Raw genomic sequence first — 21,539 nt, forward strand, 5'->3', positions numbered from 1 at the left:
AACAACAGGGCGCACACAAAAGGTGGTAATTGGCATGACATGCACCTAAAAAAGCTGGCTGACATGCATTGCATAAAATCACATGAATCAATGACAAATAAATGAAGATTTGGATTGGACATCTTATATATATATCGAATTCTTGCAATGTCTGGCACAGTATTGTAAATTAGATTGATTTGCTATTTTTGTTTGACGTGCTAGGCACGTTTGGGTTGTTGTCGTGCAACTTGTAATTTAACATTTATTTTGTCTAGGCAGACCAAACATATGCTCATTCCCCGTATCTTTTGTTTATCTGATGACCTTTTGTGCAGGTAATGACAAAAAACTATTTGGATCCTTTGTGGTATGGTCGTCTCTGGCTTGATAGGACTTGGAGAGAGTGGTAAACGTTCAACACAAGGTTTATCCCTAACAGAGACACAATGTAAACAAGCATGCGTTCTGGAGGTGGTTCACGAAGCATCTAATCCAGTAAGAATTCAGTTTATATTAAAAGTGGGCGGAATTGTAAATAACGTCATTGTTTTATTCTACATGCAGTACCGCTAGTCGCCACACAAGTGGAGTGTCTACCCTTTAATGAGCGCTGTTCAGCGCAACTAACATTGAAATAAATGAAATAGTGTTCTAATTGTATGCTGTACGTCAGATTGACATTATGATTGATATGTAATCAGTTTTATATAACACAGTATATGATATGACCATGAAAAAATACACATGATTGGATTTAACTGACAATGGAAGTTATTGGAAAATGTGTATCACAATGAAAATACATTGAAGTTGCTTTCTAAGGGCTGGAATGGACTTGCTGCTAACAACGCAGCCCTCAAAGTCAAATCACACCAAATTATTTGGGCATCATCAGGATAGGGTCATAAGACTATAAAATCACATGAATCAATGACAAATAAATGAAGCCAAGTTTGGTTTGGATGCATGAAGGCCTTGCAGAGATATGAGCTCACTTCCTGTTTGACGTGTCCCTGAGGTCAAAGGTCAGCTAATAGTTTGGATGTCCCCAGAATGATGTCATGAGTTTATGTACCAAGTTTGGCTATGATATGTTAAAGAAGTGATGAGAACCGGCTTACTTCCTGTTTGGCTGCTTTGACGTCAAGTTTGATTGGCTGTCACGGCCAAACGGTTTTGAATTTGAGCATCCAGTTTATATTGTAAGTGGGCGGAATGGTAAATATAGTCATTGTTGCATTAAACATTAAGTACCGCTTATCGCCACACGAATGCAGTGTCTACCCATTAATGAGCACCGTCATGTTTGATTGGCTGTCACGGCCAAACGGTTTTGAATTTGAGAAAGCTGTTTATATTGTAAGTGGGCGGAATGGTAAATATAGTCATTGTTGCATTAAACATTAAGTACCGCTTATCGCCACACGAATGCAGTGTCTACCCATTAATGAGCACCGTCATGTTTGATTGGCTGTCACGGCCAAACGGTTTTGAATTTGAGAAAGCTGTTAGATACATTTGTTCAGCTTGGTCTGAAAATCATATATTCCAAGTTTCATGAAGATCGGACATAATTTGTGGCCTGTGGAAATGTACAACTGATTTTGACAACTTTCAACATGGTGGCCAAGTTCTGATGTTGCCATGAGAAATAATTTATATGCTATATGGGGAGGTCTGACAGTATCATCAGACATTGAAAATAAGTTTGAAATGTACTCGTGTGAAGAGAGGAGTTAAAACATGTCTTCATTAATTATAGCGCCCCCTAGAGGTCAATGGTCACCAAATTCCCCATGATGATGCTATGGGTCTATGTATCAAGTTTGGTTATGATATGTCAAAGGGCTGCAGAGATATTGGTGTGTTTCCGGTTTGGCGGCTTCACGGGCGAATATCATTGGCTGTTGCGGATAATTCTGCAAGAAATAATATACTAGCTATATGGGGAGGTCTGATAGTATCACCAAACATTGAAAATAAGTTTTAAATACACTCATGTGAAAAGAGAGGAGTCAAAACACACAGGTCACCAAATTCATTCAGTGTCACCATGATGGGGTCATGGGTCTATGTACCAAGGTTGGTTATGATATGTCAAAGGGCTGGTGAGATATGGGCTTACTTCCTGTTTGGCGACTTGGCGGTCAAATTTGATTGGCTTTAGCGGGCAAACGGTTTTGAATTTGAAAAGTCTATTCAATGTTTTTCATCAAGCATGGCCTGAAGATCATTTGTGCCAAGTTCCGAGATGAATGGACAAAATTTGTGATAGAAGTAGCATTTTGAAGGTTTTTGACGTAAACCAAGATGGCGGAAAATCCATCATGGCGCAAAATGATGTCAAAGGATGCGTTGAACTTGGCTTTGTTGGGAAAAATAACCTGATGAGCACATCACATGGCAGGCACATTAATATATAGTCGACTCTTGCTCTAAACCCAACGAACACATAACACAAACATGATAATATATAGTCAGGTCAAGGCCGGAGCTGAAGGCCCCATCTCCCAGGCAGGCAGATGGTGGACACTCAGACAATGCACCAGTATCATCTCCAGAACGGGAGAGCCACATTAATTTATCACACAGGAGACATTTTGAGAGCTCTTCCCCGTTAGGAGGAACCAAGAGATACCTCTGCCCATACTAGGGGCCTGAGAGCCACATTAAATTATCACACACGAGACACTTCGGGGGGGCACTCCCCCGTTTTAATTTATCACACCAGAGACACAAGGAACTCTCCCCGTTACGAAGCTCTCTCAGGGCCTGGGAGCCAAAACACACAGAACCGCACACACCTCAAACGCACACACCTCATCGAGAGGAGGATACAGCATAAGACTGCATCACACAGGGACTCTTCACCTTCTTCTGAAGCAGACCTTCCACGGAGGCGAAGCTCCAGACGAACCATCAGCGCTGATTAGGGACTTAGACATATTCGATTTCTCACGCTTTATGACTCTGTATAACCGTTGCCACTTTACTTAATAAATCCAAGGTCCTCGTGCCGATAGACTTTGTTACCTCTCCGTCTCATTTTATCTGGTCCAGTAGCTAGACAGACCGTTTTTCCCAACAATTTGGTGACCCCGACGTGATTTTTTTCTGAATTGAACACGCAACTGGGAAACGAGAGACGGAGAGCGGCACGACCTCGGGACCCCGGAGCACCGGACCGGTTCCTGCAGTCTCACCTCGGGCCCAACAAAAGGTAGGCAGAACCTGTTGATAAAATCCAAACTCTGCATAGTTATATAGGAACCACATTAGGAGGTGAGATTGTGAGAGCGGTTCGCTACGGGATATCTCGTGGGGACGAATAGGACTGCATCCCAGTATTTCCCCATAAACCCGATTGACCCTGAACGCGTGACACATCGAATATCGGCTCGTTGCATGGTGAAAGAATACCCTCGAGACCATAGGGCCTATAATAATCGGTCATAGTGATACAAGACTACCGATGGCCTAGTGATAAATGCCCGGGCCAAGAGTGGACTCGGAGGGATGCCTGGACCGCGGGTGGAATCCAGAGGGAATGAGGAGAGAAACACTAGGGCCTATAATAATCGGTCATAGTGATACAAGACTACCGATGGCCTAGTGATAAATGCCCGGGCCAAGAATGGACTCGGAGGGATGCCTGGACCGCGGGTGGAATCCAGAGGGAATGAGGAGAGAAACACTAGGGCCTATAATAATCGGTCATAGTGATACAAGACTACCGATGGCCTAGTGATAAATGCCCGGGCCAAGAATGGACTCGGAGGGATGCCTGGACCGCGGGTGGAATCCAGAGGGAATGAGAAGAAAAACTATGGCCAAATAATAAATGTGTATTAAATAATTCTATGTGGTAAGCTATATATTCATTGCATATGCGGGGACTGACGGGCAGACACCTGAACTGACGCAGACTAGGGATAGCAGAGACCTCTCACCCCCACCTTCACGACCAGAGAGCAAGTGCGTGTGTATGGAGTCGAGAACGAGAGTCAGCGTGGGTGGAAGAATAGGAGAGCATGGGTGAGAGAGAGACAGAGAGACAGTGTGTGTGTGCGCGAGTGAGAGAGAGGTTGAGACGGAGAGACTATGTGTGTGTGTGTGTGAGAGGCCCAGAGAAAAAAGAAAAAAAGAAAAAGGAGAACAAGCGTATCTGTGAGCCGGCTAAATATAGAGATAAATCATTCAATGATAACCCGGGTGTGTGTGTGCAGCGTTCCCTTGTTTTGTTATGCTCAACGCTATGTGTGCAGCGCTTGCTTGCTTTGTTGTGCTCAACGCTATTTTGCCGTGTCTGATGATTGTGGGCGCGGGACACAGAATGAGAAGTCTGTTGATATGTTTCTGTGTGCGTCTGCGAGAAAGAGGGAATCTGTGAGTGAATCAGTGGGTGTGTATGCGTGGCCCGCTCTATCTTGACCCGTTAAAACGGGTAAAGGAAAGAATAGATAGATTGATAATAATGAATAATGTCTCTCTGACGTATTGCTTCGGTCTATGGCTTAACCTGCGGACTTAGATAAATTGACAAATGACAAATAACCTTTTACGGCGTTGCTTCCATATACTGTTGGACCCGTTAAAAACTAGACCTAGATAAGTTGACAAGGATAAGTGATATCTCTTTTACTGTGTTTCTTTGAATTACTACTGGACCTGTCGCATAGATAAACTACGTGTGTGCGTCTGCGGGAGACAGAACGAGAGGTCTGTTGATATGTCTCTGTGTGTGCGTTTAGAGGAGACAGAGTGAGAAAGGCTGTGTGCGTCTCTGTGCGCGTGTACGCAAGAGGTGATGTTTCTGCGTGTGCGTTTGGAGGAGACAGAATGAGAAAGGTCTGTTTAGGTGTGTGTGTGTGTGTGTTTGTGTGAGAGGGAGCGAGAGAGATAGCAAGGAGAGATAGCAAGGAGAGCTAAAGTCGGAGAACGATCGAGAGGGACCATTTTCCCTCTAGACAGTTGGAGGTAGCGATAGAGTGCGTGTTTTTCTAACAATGAACGGTTGTTTCAGGACCACGAGAAGGGGCTCTGTATGGTTTTCAGGCCCAGAGTGTAATCCCCTTTCCCATATGTGTAGTCCTCCCATTTGAGGTCCCCGTCCACCATATTTGAAGTCCTCTACTCCACCTCATGTTGTAGTTCCCCTCCCTAGAATTGTATGGAAGTTAAAACCTGTGAGGGTGTTTTGGTTCGGCCTGACGAGGCCTGTACCAATTTCGGTGGTCAGCTTCGTAGTTTTGTGTATATAGAAATTTGGAAAGGGGTATTAAGTTATATATCCGGGAATTAATCCGGATATATAGTGCTTATATCTAAGCACTTTGAGATTCTTGAATATAAAGTACATTATAAATAAAATGTATTATTATTATTATTATATATATAATAAAGTGAAAAGTTATTTGTGAATGAAGGGACAGAAGGATCTTTTTGTGTGTGAGAGATAGTTATTAGGCCTTGTTCCATGATGGAGAGTTGAGGATGTTGCATTCCAGGCTTATCTGTTAACGGTCCTAGCTGCTGCTTGACCCTAAGGGGAGCGAGGAAGGGTGAGAGAGAGAGAACACATTTCCCCCCCCATTTGTCGAGCTACACCATTCAGGCAGTACAGAGAGACACACTAACACACAGTACAGAGAAAGGAAATAGAGTGTGTTCAACTGAAAGCGTGTGGTGGCCATACGCCATAAAATACCACATATCCAAGGAATGCAGGTAGAGCTCTGTTGAGTTTTCAGGCTTTGATAAATTTGTAGTTCCCTGTCTGCCATGTTTGAAGTTCCTTGTAGTCTCTGTCCATAGGTTTCACCTGAACAACCCCTCTGCTGGCCGAGAAAAGGAACTACCCATGGTTTCTCTCACACCCAGCCCCCAGAGCACACTCGCTTTCAAGGCGTTATGGCCGCACCCAACGTGGGAGGGAGACACGCAGAGAGAGAGAGAAGCCACATTCCACCCTAATCTGTTGTCTTGCACCGAACAGCACCCCGTACTGAGGAAGGAGAGAGAGCGTGTTCTCCCGAAGGAGGGAGAGAGTCACAGGGAGACACGCAGTGGATATTCACATTGGCTAATTTGTTTTTCTTTAAGTTTAGTTTTAGTTTTGTTTTTTTATTCAGGATGATGAACATCCTGACACAGTTACCATTCAGGATGAAGAACATCAAAGTTCATGAGGAGGTTATAAGGAGAATAACGTTGATACTTTAATAGGACAACAGTGATGATAATCTAATGCAATTGGACTAAAGAAGGTGTTGCTATTAACTAAGTGATTCATATTATTTTCACACAGGAAAGAATAATTGAATAAATATGGATATGATAAAGAAGGAGAATAATAATAAAATAAAATAAAGTAATCTTGATAAACTGTACAAGTAGGACTACACCTATTAAAATATGGGGTGTATCTCTTTGGTCAAGGATGACAGGTGGATTGAAGCCACATCTGCTGGGAAGGGGTCCTACATGCTATGTTGTCAATTTGGATTCGGAAGTAGTGGGTTTACCTTTCAAATGCCACTACTGCTGCTGCAACACTTTAATAATTGTAACTCTGATAAATGACTTTTTGTTTTATAGTTTCCCTGAGGTGTATTCATTACGCACACACACTTGGCTGCATAGGGCAGATGGGGCTGAAGACTCTGTCTCCATCCCTCCACTTTGCGATCTATACCACCATATAGGTGGGGATTGATTGTATCCCAAGTATGGCATCCTGCAGCGAGCCAGTATGGAAGGCTGGTTAGCCAACGACGGGTAAGATCCCACCTTGACACCCGGGACGACCTAAGGCAGGCACAGTCACGATTACTTGGCAGAGTCGCTGTGGGCACTGGCTCACTTGATCATGAAGTGACGAGCTGCAACAATCATGGGAAGTCCCGTCTGGGGTGTAGGGTGGAGGAGGAACAGGAGTCAGATATGTCAGCTCTGGCAGCAGAGGTGGTCTTGGAACGGGGCAGGTCGCGTTTTATTTTATTTTACCTTTGTGGTATAGAAGGCCACTAACGCATGTACGTTTTTCGGTTTAGTGCATGACTTTGGAACAGCGTGGTCTCCGGCGGCTGATGGTAAACCCACCCATATTGGGCTTTGGTTTTGGACATACTGGTTTCGATTTCCCTTCCCAAAAGATTGGTTTTAGTTTGCTGATGGTTAAGGTTAGACGTTTCGACGTTGGTTGCACCAACGGCGTTCTTAGATTTGCTTATCATTTAATGTGCATGGTTTTGACCATTGCCCAAGGGGGGAGGTATTGAGGAGAATTAAAAAAAAATATATATATATATAAAAAAAAAATATAATTATAATAATAATAATAATAATAATAATAATAATAATAATAATTAGAAAACAAGGTTTTTCTTCACCATACTTGCAAACAATGATTGACATCCAGCTAAATGAGTGTGAAATATTTGAAAAAACAGTGTTCAAAAGATGGGTAGAAGCAGTCCCATCAGAAGACCAAAATGCGGTTACGGTAATCAAGGTTCTGACTAGAGAAGTCATGCCAAGGTTTGGAATTCCGTCACAAATTAGCTCAGGCAATAGGGCAGCGTTTATTCAGAAAACACTCAAACAAGTGATTTAACATCTGCATGTCAAACAAAGATTAGGCTGTGTCTACATTCCTCAAACCACAAGGTATGGTGGAGAGAGGAATGGGACGCTCAAGACAAAAATTAACAACATTTGTGCAAGCACTAAATTGAATTGATGCACTACCACTGGCACTAATGAGTTATCGCATGAAAACTAACAGAACGACGCATCTAACCCCGCATGAAATGCTTAAGGGTCGACCCATGCATTCACCTAACATTCAAGGGTCCCAAAAGGGACTTCCATTAGAGTAATTAGAAATAGAATTAAGGAAAATATGTTTGAACATCTAACTGTTGTACATAAGTTTGTAATTCCAGCAAGAGAAACACAAAGTTCCTGGGCCAGAGGAGGAGCCAGATGCAGACACGCCCGGAGCCGACCAACTACCCAAGGATGATGCAATCAGATTTCGGCAGGGTTTAAATCAGTCCTGTTTTGGTGGTCCACTATTAACAAAAATGTTGATTGGATAAATAATATATACTATAATCAGCAACGTTTTGTCAATTTTTCCACGGATAAGGTCAAGGGACTATATAGATATAGATATGCTATTGGCAGAGCAAGGAGGGGTGTGTGGGATGATAAAGACGACATGTTGTACTTTTATCCCCAATAACACAGCACCGGATGGCAGGGTTACAGTCCCTCAGATTAGATTTGGCAGAGAGCTCCGGCATTAATGACCCCTTCACAGGATGGATGGAGAGCCCAATGAGCAATGGGCGCTACAAGTGCAACAGGTGCCATCCAAGCTTACCTGGGGATCGAGTATACACCGGAGAGTTTGGACGAGGGACCACCAGAGGGGCCCGACCTGATCCGGCTGGAGAACATGGTGGGCTGCCCCATTCCCGTCCCCGCCAACGGCACCACCCCCCCTCCCACCTGATGCACCCACGTCGCCCGGACCAGGGATCTGCGTTCCGGTACCAGGGGCTGCGGCCCGTTCCCTTAAGGCTTGAGGGCGCCCCTGGCTGTATTAGCTTCTGTACGCTTCACTGTTTTTAGCCACTCCCATATCTATGCCCGCGTCTACGCAACCGACGCCGGGAACGCAAATGTTGTTGTTTATATCGCTGTCCCACTAGATGGGGCTCGGGGATACACACGGGCGAGATTCCAGGGGCCTTGATTGCCCGTTTATCAGATGAGGTCCTGAGCGCAGTTGAATAAAAGGGTCTAATGCTCAGGTGGCGCCTTGCGACCACCTGCCCGTGATGACGCTCAGGACTATTCCGTGGTTTCAGTTGTTCCCGTGCCACGGGCCTACCCTGAATACCCCATGCGTGTGATTGCTTATTGTTACACGACCAGTTAACTCCTCCTCACATCCTTAGTGTGTGGTCATCTAGGGATGGGTTGAGGGGGATTGCCATTCGTTGTTTACCTCATATCTTTCTGATATTATTATTATTATTTAGGGACACGTTTCAGGGTTGCATTTCTTTCCTGTGATTGTTATTGTGTAGTGTTTGTGTGATTGTTGCATTTTTGTTTATATCGTTATTGTTTACTGGTAGTTTTATTGTTGCATTTTGTTGTTGTTGTTATGGTTTGGTGTTGGTTTTGTTGTGTATCATCTGCTGCCAGTATTGTTGGTATTGTCTGCTCGCGATGTAAGGCCGGGGTGGATGCCACCCCTAGGGGGGGTGTGTATGGCATACCCATGTCTGAAGCATGGGTAGCGTTTCTCCCACGTGGTTCCCCATACGCCCGGTCCAGCGAGTTGTTTTAGTCCCATGCTCATGGTTGTTTGTTTTTATGGTCATTTTGCCTTCTTTCTGTTATTTCTAATGGTGTTATAATGGTAGTCCCGCGCTGGAGTCCTATCCCTCGTACCCCAAATGAGTAAAAGTCGTCTTGCGACGACTTGAGGGGGATATGTTGGGAAAAATAACCTGATGAGCACATCACATGGCAGGCACATTAATATATAGTCGACTCTTGCTCTAAACCCAACGAACACATAACACAAACATGATAATATATAGTCAGGTCAAGGCCGGAGCTGAAGGCCCCATCTCCCAGGCAGGCAGATGGTGGACACTCAGACAATGCACCAGTATCATCTCCAGAACGGGAGAGCCACATTAATTTATCACACAGGAGACATTTTGAGAGCTCTTCCCCGTTAGGAGGAACCAAGAGATACCTCTGCCCATACTAGGGGCCTGAGAGCCACATTAAATTATCACACACGAGACACTTCGGGGGGGCACTCCCCCGTTTTAATTTATCACACCAGAGACACAAGGAACTCTCCCCGTTACGAAGCTCTCTCAGGGCCTGGGAGCCAAAACACACAGAACCGCACACACCTCAAACGCACACACCTCATCGAGAGGAGGATACAGCATAAGACTGCATCACACAGGGACTCTTCACCTTCTTCTGAAGCAGACCTTCCACGGAGGCGAAGCTCCAGACGAACCATCAGCGCTGATTAGGGACTTAGACATATTCGATTTCTCACGCTTTATGACTCTGTATAACCGTTGCCACTTTACTTAATAAATCCAAGGTCCTCGTGCCGATAGACTTTGTTACCTCTCCGTCTCATTTTATCTGGTCCAGTAGCTAGACAGACCGTTTTTCCCAACAGCTTGGACCAAGGAATCCAATGATACCTTGTTTGTGAATATTGGATGAATGGGTCGAAAGTTATTAACATGAATGTTGGTGGCGCTAGAGCTGTTGGGCTAGCGACCTGAAATTGGCTTGATGGGCTAATGGGGTTGTCCTGAACCAGTATGCAAATTTTCACAACTTTTCACCAAGCGGTTCTATGGGCTGCCATAGACTCCCATGTCAGGTAAATAATAATAGGAATTCACACAAAAACAATAGGTTGTCTCGCAACATAGTTGCTTGACACCCAATAATCCATATATACTCCCTGGAACCGATTTGGACAGTATCTGCATATTTTGTTGAAGATTTAATAGCTTTTGAACGTTAATTAGTAGGCCCAAGTAAGTTGGAGTTCCTTAGTTTTTCCCTGTTGAAGCGAACAGCTGTCGTTCCGTTCCAAATCAGCTGGGCCCCGTTTCCCGAAAGCATCTTTAGCCTAAGTGGATCGCAGAGTGGGTCGTACGAGCATCGTACAGTTTTCATACCATTTCCCGAAAGCATCTTTGGTAACGAACCTCTTAAAAATGCTCACGAGTAGCTAACGAGTGCTCCAGGGTACTCGTAGGACGCTAAGAGCCTCGTTAGCCTACTATAGCCTCAGTGGCGTAGCCAGCGGACATTCCTAGTATTGAATGTGTTTTATTATAACACATTGGTAATGGTGTATCACGTGCGTCTGAGCCTAATGTGGGCCATTATGTTCTTAGTTTGAGAGAGACAGTCCAGGAAATGTTTGAGCAGGCAGGGCACTTAAAATGTGTGAGAGAAAGTGGGGGGGATTTGTGCAGACTGACATAGGCTACTCATAAAACGTAGCATAAAATAATGTAAAAAAAGAAAAAATATATATTTTTTTTATAAAAAACAAGCAAAGGAGCAGGCAGAAGGCTGGGATATGGTGGGGATTGGTCACGTTGACGGGAATGTTTAGTGACATGTGGGAGGGTGGAGGGGGTTAAAAAAAAGTCTCAATCACTCTTCGACGTGCATGAAAACCAGCCGCGTAGTTATGAGGGAGGCCGTCCTCACACCGATCTTCCTCGTCGTCATCGTCCTCAATGTCCTCCGGTTCAACCAAAGCTACCCCAGCCTTAGCTGCAATTTTGTGCAACATAGCTGTCACACATATCACAGCGCATGACTTGGCCGGCGAAAACTGGAGCCCTCCGCTGGACTTGTGAAGGCATCTAAAGCGCAACTTCCACCTCTCGATCGTGCGCTCAGGATTAGGACTGATATATATGTCGGCCTAGGCTTAATCAATTGTGTTTTAATATCTTTAGCATTCATATTATTGCAATCTATTCTTTTCGTAGGCTACTCTGCGGTTGGCCTTGATGGGGAGATATTTTAACCCTTTTTAACCCCATTTTCCTCCGACATTCCTGCGTCTCCCCCTGCGTCATAGCCCGTTTCAGCCCCATGTCAGTGGACAGGTACAATCCTACGATCGTCGTGAGTGCAGCGAATGCGCGTTCACGTTAAGAGGAGTTTCGGGAAACGCTCCAAAGAAATTATTGATGGTTCGAAAGATCCACCTTTCGAACCATCTTACGAGCGAAGATCCATCGATATCGGGAAACGGGGCCCTGTCCTCTGCCATCTAAGCCGTTAGGGGATCTTTTCAATGCATCCTGGAACGTGCATCTTTTCAGGGAATTTGTACAATAAATCCATAACAAATACCGAATATTGATTGTCTTATGTGTCCTTATTATATACATTATATTGACCGGGTATTCCCAAGACGCTCACGCTCTGCAGCAAGCCAGTCACAGTTGATGAAAGCGAACGTAAACAAACAACTAAGCTAAGGTTAGCATTTCGCTAAGCATTACTTTTCCTCCCAAGATCCCGCTAATGTTGTGTTGTAAAGTAAAGGGAAACATATCTATTCTTCCTCCACCCCTCTCGCTTCTCTGCTTGGTGTCGCTTATAGTTTGCCTCCCTCGCTCTGGTAACGTCAGGCACGTGAAAAAAAAAAACGAAGCTCCGAATACTGATTTAAGCTTCGAATACTAATTTTCCGAACGAGTATTCGAATAATTCGGGCCAGCCCTAGTGGCGTGACATGTTTTTTTGTGTTAGGCTATCTTCTTCTCAATTGATCACACGATGAAAAGCTAAAAAAGAAACAAATTAATCGTGATCGACTTGAAAGCTGTTTTATAGGCTGTTATGAATAGGCAATGTGTGCGTGAATTGAGCTTGTGTTGTGTAAACTGGCCTGAACATGTTAAATGCTGTGTGAGGTGTAACTGTGTGTTTGTTTGTTTGTTTTTGTTTGCTTTTTTTAAATGTATTCATTTATGAATTTAGCGTTATTATTTTCTTTTCTTTTCTGGCATAGCAGAAAAGGTTGCACGTTGAGGTGATGTCGGCTCCCGCAAGTCTCCAATTCTCTCCCCCACACCAGACCCCAGATACCACGGACACAGACTTCATCACCGTGGCCTCAGGAAAACACTGAAGCTCTCCTGAGTGAGGTCGGCAATCACAGAGACTTTGGTGACATGCCGATTTCCGCCTCCCTATACACTGCAGCAGCCCAGACAATCCCCATTGCCTCAGGTACACGTTTGACGTTGACGGCGTCGTGATCCAGGTGCGTCACATGAGAGGCATAGTCGCAGAGGTTGGTTATTTGAACCTGCCCCGTTGGTATCCCAGTAGGCTCAAAAGGCAGTACAGCTACCTAAAAAAACATGTGTCCCTGCCGCGCTGCAGCCCGGAAGGCTTGGCGGCACTTAAAAACTACCTGGGCCACAAAATATCAAATGTGACAAGGGGCTACGTTCTGACGCTCTGCGCTGTCCCCAGCAGCCTGACGAACCCGGACCGCTGAAAAACCCACGGTTGTATGGCACACTCGCGGCTGAGCTGTTGAGCGAGGTAAGGGAAGGGTTTCGAAAACGGGCGAGGTCACATTCTTACAGCTGTACGTGGACACCCCGCACATCCATTACAACCAGCCTTTCAAACACCCCGTCAGTGGTGCTGGTCACCTGCGGCTTGAGCCACCCAAACTTCAAGGCTACCCTTACCAGCAGGGCGTTTGCCTACCTAAAGCATATTCGGGACTTGAGGCTCCGCCAGGTGTGTCAGGTGGGATGCCACATCGAGCAGGTGGTGCGGTTCGAGGGCGAGGATGTTCCCTTCGAGTTTGACCCGAGAGAGTTTTTTGACCAGCCTGCTCTGCAAAGGCTCTTCCAGGACCGTGCGCGGCTGGTGCCCTTCCAGGACAGAGAGGATGGCCGGGGTCTCCTGTCCACATTGCGGGGTGTTGTCAGCCACCTGGCCGGCATCCTGGGAGAGTCGTTTCGAGACAGCGAGGGCATGGGCAGATATGACCCCTCGTGGAAAGCATACCAGGCGGAGCTGGCTCTGGAAGAGCTCTTCTTTGGGCACCCACTGTCATCACTCGACAACACCCTGAGTGCCAGCCTGGGAACCAGCACTGTGAATAAACGCAGCGCCACCCACGAGAGGGGGTTCATCGGGCTGGCCCCCCACAACAGCGCCAGCCTGGAAGAATCGCCACCACCCCTCCATCACTGGACCAGGGACCCACTGCAAGAAACACGCATCGAAAGGCTGTGGGCACTCTGTCAGTGTGTGGAGGCTGGACCGGCCGTGCTCGGGGCTGCCCTGATAAGGGTCTTGCTGGGGGACCTGTACCAGCGGAACGATCAGCTTCCCTGCACGTCCCTAAAGTCAGACACACCCCCTGGCAGGCTGACGGGGGCGACGGACGTGAAGAAATTCGCTGCCGACCTCGCCACCAAAGAAAGCTTCCCCGTCCCTCACACATTTGGCAGGGCGCGCACCCTGGTGAGAGACGCAGGCCAGGATGTGGAGGACTGCCTCATCCAAGGCTTCACGGCAGAGGGCATCGTCTTGTTCCCAGCCTTCAAGTTTACAGACCTCCAGAGTACCAGAAGGATCTGGTGGAACTTCAAGGACTGGGTGCAGGTCAGCCACGGGGACCAATCCGTCCTGCAAATGTCCGACGTGGCCTCCAAGACTCCAGGTCATGTCTGAGATTGAGCGGCGCTCCCTCTGCTTTTCCAAACACCTGGAGGTGTACAGAGAGCCCGGCATGCCCTGGATGGCAACAGCCTTGCAGAGGCTCTCAAAGGCGATGAAGAGAGGTTTGCTCCTCAACACGCTGACCTTCGTCTCCTGTGTGGCCCTGGTCCAGAATGGCGCCTACATCGATTTCACGCACCTGAAAGACCTTTGCCCACAAATGAGCTTGGGGGGCGTGTCACGGGCCAGACTGCAGCAGCTGCTGATCCAGGGGAAATTCACCCTGGACAAAGTGAGGAATCCGAGGATTTGGAGCCTGCATCCGACCGTCCCCTACAAGGTACGCACTGCCCGGCCTGTCTTGTGTCATTTCATAGCACTTGATTGTGATACGTTATTTGTGTTTTTATTAGGGATGGGCATGATTAATCGACGATCGACTAATTGATCGTTAAGAATTTCGTCGATTACGTCAACTTTTCATCGATTAAACTAATGCAGTGTGCAATTAAACATCTTACCACACGGGGGCAATATTTAAATTTGCGGCTCCTCCCCCGCAATAAACATCCCACTTTGAACGGTGTTACGCCTAGCAGCTATAAAAAGCTATAAAAACTAAAAAAAACTACAAAATGACTATTAATGCAGGCTATGTGGAAAATGCACGGACTTTGGCTCAGCCTGGCTCCGCCTTCTTCAGCTACGTAGCTAAGGTGGCTGCCGACGAAAAGTGTACATCGCCACACACTTCGCGATTTGACCGTTTTCAGTACACTTATTTTCGCCCGATCTGAATCGGAACGCCCTACGTACTCAAACTTAGACTAGTAAGTACGGATAGTATGGATATTGGAACACGGCGATGTAATCATGAAGCGGACGAGGCCATGGCGAAGTCTGGTGTGGGACCATTATGATTTAAAAAATGACTTCTTGGGGAGCACTATAGGCCTACCACTCAAGGCGAGGTTAGCATCGAAGCAGAAATAAAGAACTTTCTGAGCCCCTGGATTGTGGAAAGTTGTCCCCCCGCCTTGCCAAGTTAATAAGTTAGTAAGTTAGCACGGAGGTATTTGTGCATCACGGTAACGTCGGTCCTCTCAGAGCGGGTGTTTTCGACGGTCACCAGGCTGCGATCGCGTCTGACCCCAGAGCATGTCAACATGCTCATCTTTCTGAACAAAAATCCGTAGACTGGTTGGTTAAGTTATAACATGATTGTTTTTTGATATTATTATTGGGTGTCAAGCAACTATGTTGCGAGACAACCTATTGTTTTTGTATGAATTCCTATTATTATTATCCTTCAGTGGTAGTCAATGGCAGCCCATAGAATGCCTTGTTGAAAAGTTGTGAAATTTGGCACACTGCTTCAGGACAGCCCTATTAGCCCATTAAGCCAAACTCAGGTCACTAGCCCAACAGCTCTAGCGCCACCAACAGGTCAAAGTTGCACATGCATTCATGTTCATAACTTTCGACCCATTCATCCAATATTCACAAACCAGGTATAATTAGATTCCTTGAACCAAGCCCAGTTCAACGCACCATATGACGTCATTTTGCGCCATGATGGATTTTCCGCCATCTTGGTTTATGTCAAAAACCTTCAAAATGCTACTTCTATCACAAATCTTGTCCAATCATCTCGAAACTTGGCACACATGATATTCCGGCCATGCTTGATGCAAAACATCGAATAGATTTATCAAATTCAAAACCGTTTGCCCGCTAAAGCCAATCAAATTTGGCGGCAAAGCCGCCAAACCAGATGTAAGCCCATATCTCAGCAGCCCTTTGACATATCATAACCAACCTTGGTACATAGACCCATGACCCCATAAAGGTGACACTGAATGAATTTGGTGACCTTTGACTTCTAGGGGGCGCTGTTATTAATGTCGATATGTTTTGACTCCTCTCTCTTCACATGAGTACATTAAAACTTATTTTCAATGTCTAGTGATACTATCAGACCTCCCCGTATAGCTAGTATATTACTTCTTGCAGAAATATCCGCGAAAGCCAATGATATTCGACCGCGAACTCCCCAAACCGGAAACACGCCAATATCTCAGCAGCCCTTTGACATATCATAACCAAACTTGATATATAGCCCCATAACATCATCATGGAGACACCAAATTAATTTGGTGACCATTGACCTCTAGGGGGCGCTATAATTAATAAAGACGTGTTTTAACTCCTCTCTCTTCACATGAGTACATTTCAAACTTTTTTTCAATGTCTGATGATACAGTCAGACCTCCCCATATTGTTCATAAATTATTTCTCATGGCAACATCAGAACTTGCCCACCATGTTGAAAGGTGTCAAAATCAGTTGTAAATTTCCACAGGCCACAAACTATGTCCAATCTACATGGAACTTGGCATATATGATCCTCAGACCAAGTTGAACAAATGTACCAAACAGCTTTCTCAAATTCAAAACCGTTTGGGCGTGACAGGCAATCAAACTTGACAGCGCTCATTAACGGGGTAGACACTGCACTCGTGTGGCGACAAGCGGTACTTAATGTATAATGCAACAATCACTATATTTACCATTCCGCCCACCTACAATATAAACTGCAATTTCCACTGGATTAGATGCTTCACGAACCACCTCCAGAACGGATGCTTGTTTACATTGTGTCTCTTTTAGGGATATTGTTCCAAATACCCCTATGTATTTGTGACATTTGTTCTGTCAGTCAGACTGTATTGCGCCCTTACCTCTAGGTGGGGTCCTTTTCCCATTTGGTAAACATTGACGCGTACTCGCATAGTGCTCATCCCACCGGCTGTCGGTATTGCCGATTACCGAGACGGTCGTCATGTAGCCACCCAGCCCTTCCACAGGCCACAAATTATGTCCAATCTTCATGTAACTTGGCATGTATGATCCTCAGACCAGGTTGAACAGATTTGTCAAACAGCTTTCTCAAATTCAAAACCGTTTGGCCGTGACAGCCAATCAAACTTGACGGCAAAGCAGCCAAACAGGAAGTAAGCCTGTTCTCAGCAATTCTTTAAACATTGTTTGTCAAATTATATCTAATCATATGCATTTTATCAAGGTCATGAAATACTGTTTTATATAAAACTGATAACATATCAATCATATTAAATCATCATGTCGATCTTTCATACTGCATACAATCAGAACACACATCCTTCATTTCAATTTTAGTTGTGCTGAACAGTGCTCATTAATGGGTACACTGCACTCGTGTGGCCACAAGCGGTACTGGATTAGATGCTTCATGAACCCCCTCCAGAACGCATGCTTGTTTACATTGTGTCCCTGTCAGGGATAAACATTGTGTTGAACGTTTACCACTCTCCAAGTCATACCTAGCCTGAGACGACCGTACCACAAAGGATCGAAGTAGTTTCTCATCATTACCTCTACAAAAGGTCATCAGATAAACAAAATATCGGGAATGAGCATATGTTTGGTCTGCCTAGACAAAATAAATTACATAATAAAAGTTGCACGACATCAACCGAAACGTGCATAGAACGTCAAATGGATGTAGCAAATCAATTTAATTTACAATACTGTCCCATACATTGCAAGAATTAGATATATAGGATGGCCAATCCAAATCTTCCTTTATTTGTCATTGATTCATGTGATTTTATGCAATGCATGTCAGCCAGCTTTTTTAGGTGCATGTCATGCCAATTGCCACCTTTTGGGTGCGCCCTGTTGTTTAGACTGGTCCCCTGTTTGGTTTCATGTCTCACCCAGTGTGTTCAATGCCTGATGAAGATCCGATGACATCGAAATGTTGCCTTGTCTTTAAGTAAATAAATGTGCTTCTGGACTATTAAGTGTTTCTTCCACTATATCTGATGAAATTGTCTAGCACCTGTGGATAACTTTTTGGGATGTGCGCACAACTCCTCTTAGACACTATTACAGAAACTGTGTCAACATTTATTTGAGCAAGAGCATAGCAATCAGAGTATTTTCACTTCATCCTGATTGTAATTGGGATTGTACCACTGATTAATTAAGACCCAGTTAGTCAATCGTAGGAAAAATCATGAAGAGTTTAATTATTGTGGTTAATACTAAGAGATAGGCAGCATCGTTTCTGTTAAGCCACTCTAAAGAAACAAGCAAGTACTCAGGGTTTAACCATATAAGTGATGAGTGAGGTGGACAATACTGAATCATACCTCAATTAGTGCTAACCTGGCAATCCCTAGCACAAAACTACTGATAAAAGGTAGTAACAAACACACACACACCACCTGCTTTTAATACTCTTAATGCATGTATACAACATTGTTATGTTGTCTTATCCATCTTGTGACATGATATCGTAGATACTATACAAACCAATGGAATCAATTCAAGTTTATTTGCATAGGCCTTAATCACCATTACAAAGGGCTTAACAGGTAAAATATTTATGACACCCCCCTTTACCCAAGCCCCCACAAGGGCAAGAAAAAACTCCCTTGAAATTAGCAAGGAAGAAATCTTGAGAAGAAACGCATAGTAGGGGATCCCTTCTTCCAGGGATGGTCAGGAGTGGGTGCCATAATTGACATACAGGTAAATACATGCACATCATATTAAATTGGTCACCAAATTGCTAAAAAACAAACAAACCAACAAAACAAATATAAAACAAAAAAACAATTAAACATAAAATGGTGATGTGGTGCTGGCCGGTTAACCATGAGGAGAGTCCAGGCATCCAATCCAGTCACCGTAACACGCTAGAACAGACAGAATAGTGAATTAGAACGGAAAAGTACATAGTTGGAATGTATGTATGGTGTATTAACAAAAGCACAAACAAGCCCGAAATGTGCATGAACACTGATAATGCACCTTTAAAAAATTAAGTAAAGTGATCTCACTAGACCATCATGGACAGTCAAAGTTCTAGCAGCAGTGGTTTTTGTAGTTCGGATTGGTCTTGGAAGTTTGGGATACAGGTGTAGATGGATGAGCTCGAGCAACAGGTGGCTGTGTAGACAGAAGAAAGCATGTTAATTTGTTAACAGTGTTAAGCCATTCAAATTAATAATATTTAATTAACAGTCTTTGTGGTTAATCCAATAAGATCTCTGAATATTGCTTATGACATTCAAGCACCACTGGTGGAAAAGCTAGATGAGTGTTAACAGGCTCTCTGACTGTTTGGTTTCTGAGTAGCCTGCATTGGTCAAGAAAAACATTTCCATTCATTGACGCAGTATAGAAATGGACATCATCCTAAATATAATGGCATAATATCAAAACTGTAAAAGAAGAAGGATATGATGTTTATATCATCTGAGAAGAGTTCAAAAGAGCAATTCTTACAATCTGTTACTGAAGGTCTGCACCACAGGTGAAAATAGATGGGTTTGATCAGGCCTCAACGATGAAAAAGGTAGATGAGCAGCAACACACTTTTTTCCAGATATTTCTCCATCAGCAGGCTGTGTAGGTCAAACACAGCAGGACCATACATTAACAGTGTTATGCAGTTTATATACAATTCATAAGAGTACTTTTTCATCCAGAACCCATTCTGGATGCTCATATAATCTCATCTCACAAGATTGTTTGTGACAGTCAGACTTCTTACATTTAGAGTATTTGTAGTTTACACAGGTCTTGCAAAAAAAGTGTCAACATGCTCTGGTCAACAGGCTGCACAGGCAGGACAAATGCCACCGTCATATTTAATGTGCAAAGAAGGAAAAGAAGATAGATACTCACATATTGGTACTGCTTTTCATGACAAAAGATGCTTTAACAGTAATGCATTCAATGACTTTGAAGCTGTATGTCCTCTGGGTTCCGAAGCTCAGCCAGGTTTTCTGTCTGAGTGTGTTCAACAGCCTTCTCTTGTCTTACAGAGTTACTCTGCATGGTCAGACCCTCCTTTTGTGCTTCTTCATTTTACTTGCAAACAAATACATCTCATATACCAGCAAGTACATCCCAATACAAAGCAGAAATTAAATGCACAGAAGCGACTGTATGTTCTTGCCAAACAAAACTGCTATGCAGAAAATAATAAATAATCCCAAATGCAGAACAAAGATAATATATCACATAGGTAAAAAAAACAACAACAATAAAACATCCTGCCCTAATTTAACACTATAAATGTCTATCATTACTTTTACACAAAATAAATGATCGGTTCTACTTGTAGACAACTAACCCCAATCCCTTTTCTTATAAGACCCTGTATACAGAAATGGATCACAAGTGGAAAGCATTAAATACAGATGTACATCATGCCAATTATTTGCATCACTCTTAACAGAAGTGTTCTGGGATGCAGTAGGCAATTCTCTATTTTGTTAAGAAAAATGTGTCCCGTTTTATCCCTGAAAAGTGCACATCAGGTCTGTTGAGGTAGCATCACTGCTTAGTGTTCACAAGTCCTTGTATTCCTTTGCAACAATTTAAACTACATTTGTTTGTCTTTTTTTTTCAACATTACAGATAACACTCGATTGTTGGAGCACAGACATGGTCCGCTGGCATCAAAAATAATCCAAGCATTACTAATAAAATCACCTGTTCACCTTATTCAGCCGTGCTCACATCTTAACGTTTTTTCTTTGGCTTTCTGTTGAAACTTCCATTACATTGCTTGCCTTCATACACATCCATTCTATTTTCATGAAGTATAAGGATTACAAAACACTGTTTTTACTGCTGAAAACATCCTCATTGTCCTGGTGATATTTTCCACAAAATTGATTGATTAAGAAGGCGCAAAAAAGACAACATAAATAAAACTGTTCAAACAACTACTATTGATAATGCATATCACTGCCTGATTGGAAGTTCCAACACAATGTATCAGGTCCCCCCTCCCTTGGTGCCTTGGTGAATAAGGTGAATAAAAAAAGGTAAACAGGGTCTATTTTTTGGCCATTTTCCAAAAGCTCTTTTTTATTTCCTTTTTTTTTGGTTTGTTTTCACCATCATGTCAGTCTAGTAACTACATTACTTTGCTCTGCATTACCCTTCGCTCTGCATCAGCACACACCCTCTGACGACCTAAGACCAACATCCGCACCATGGGCGATCAGGCTTTCTCCGCTGCTGCCCCAAGACTATGGAACGCCCTCCCTGACCACCTGAAGGCCCCACAGACTACAGCTGTGTTTAAACTTTTTCTCTCTCTCTCTTAAACTTTGTAGCACTTTGAGATTTTTTGCTCTACAAATAAAATGTATTATTATTATTATTATTATTTAGATCCAAATTATTATTATTTAGAT

Source organism: Gadus macrocephalus, chromosome 20, assembly GCF_031168955.1.
Source record: "Gadus macrocephalus chromosome 20, ASM3116895v1".
NCBI lineage: Eukaryota > Metazoa > Chordata > Actinopteri > Gadiformes > Gadidae > Gadus > Gadus macrocephalus.